Source organism: Nothobranchius furzeri, chromosome 7, assembly GCF_043380555.1.
Source record: "Nothobranchius furzeri strain GRZ-AD chromosome 7, NfurGRZ-RIMD1, whole genome shotgun sequence".
NCBI classification, from domain to species: Eukaryota; Metazoa; Chordata; class Actinopteri; order Cyprinodontiformes; family Nothobranchiidae; genus Nothobranchius; species Nothobranchius furzeri.
The window spans coordinates 62,808,086-62,809,936 of record NC_091747.1 but is presented as its reverse complement, the minus strand read 5'-3'; positions in this window follow the sequence as shown (position 1 = coordinate 62,809,936).

The following is a 1,851-nucleotide window of genomic DNA, read 5'->3' as shown; positions in this document are numbered from 1 at the left end:
CGTTCGGAGGCTTAAGTGTGAGTGAACACTCTCCTTTAATCTTCTCAACAAACACAGTGGAAGTGAGAGTTTGTGGATTTTTCATCTTCTTATTGACTTTAGGCGTGACACCATAAGTCTGGAGCCTTTCAGAGCCGCCATGTCAGCCTGATGTTACTGAAAACTGGTCCGTCTGCCTCTGTTTAACTGTGTGGTAAGACAGCCTCTGGTTAACACGTTTTGTTCTCGGTTTCAGCGCTTTTCCTCTTTTCTCTTGCTTCATCTGTCAAGTCACGGTGACAAAGTGCGGAACTGGTGTGATCGTGAACGCACGCCGTTTCTGTAGACGCTGATGTTCATCGGTGGTTTTCACACATGAAACAGCTTCACAGGAACCTGCTGCCTTTATCTTCGTATCAGTAACCAACAGCTGTCTCACTCCCATCACAGCTGCACCATCTCTCTACACGTTTGGTTTTGCACAGACAGAGAAAAGCCGTTTACTGGTCAGCAGCGTATGTTCGTCTCCAGCACATGAACGCGCTCTGGGAAAAACAAACATCTGAACAATGTGGAGATGTTCCCTTTGCTTTTTCCTTGTGGAAGTTAAAGTTGGATTTTCAGGCCTGTTAAAGTTATAAATCATGACTTAACAAACGTGTGAACCCGGATTCTTCTGAGTTCTGTGCTGGAACAGTAAAACAGATGTTGATTAAAGGATTTATAAAGTAATTTTCCATGAACAGCTGAGATGTTTAGGACATAGAGCTGTTTTTAACCCTCCCACTGTCTTTACGGGTGACCCCGTGAGGAAAGTGGACCACTGAGGTGGTGCTCACTCCTCACCCCTGCCACGTGGACCCCAGGGATAAACCATCAACCCTGCTCAGTGGTCCACTTTCCTCTCGAGGTCACCCCCGTTAGGACAGTGGGAGGGTTAAGATAACACACTTGGATGTTTGCTTTCCTCTGACCGGCCTTCTCTAGCTCACATGAAACTGGTTCATGGATGAAATGGAAATTATTCTCAGTATTTCTGCAAAAACAAACATAAAGCATTCCTTTATTTGTAGTTGAGTCTGCATGCCGGCCTAGTAACGATCTAGCAGAGACCGTTTGCATCAGGAGCTCAAAGATGGAGTTTGAAGCTGACATCCTGACGCGCGACTCCTCGTGCCGAGTCCTCGTCTCCAGTGACGAGAACATTCGGATCAAAATAAATGGAGTTTTAAAAGCTTGAAGTAGAAAGTAAAGCAGACGCTCCTGGTTTGTGTTAAAAGAGAAAATTATCCAGGATGACGAGAAGAGAAATCGTTTTTATTTGTTTTTAAAGTTTATTTGTGGGTTTTAATCAGGAACTCGTGGAGTGCATCAGCGACCGGACCCAGATACGTAAAACGATCAACAGCATTTATCACGTCTCCATTTCCAGAGAGGCTGGCACGTCACTGAAAGACAAGCAGGAAACTGTCTCACTCACACGAAGAGTGAGACAGCTCCATCAGTGTTTTTATTTCTGCAGAAGCTTTTATCCAAAGTTATCAAACATTCATGTTTTTGGTCTATTAGAGGAAACACGAGAACTTTCTGCAGAAAGGCTGCAGCAGGGATTCAAACCTGCAACCCTCTAGCTGTAAGACAACTACTCCTCTATGCATCACCTGTCTTACTCTTTATTTAACACTGTGGTCTGATTGGATGCAGCTTGATTTCTAGATTTAAGGCACGTGAGTAAAAAAGGCGTAATCTGCATACGAATCAATCAGACATCAGAGACAGGTCAGAATAAATGAAACCGGTCCGAGAATCCATCCCTGAGGAACTCCGATCGTTCATGCGTTAGTCCTACGCCCCTTTAATCCAGCATAAATA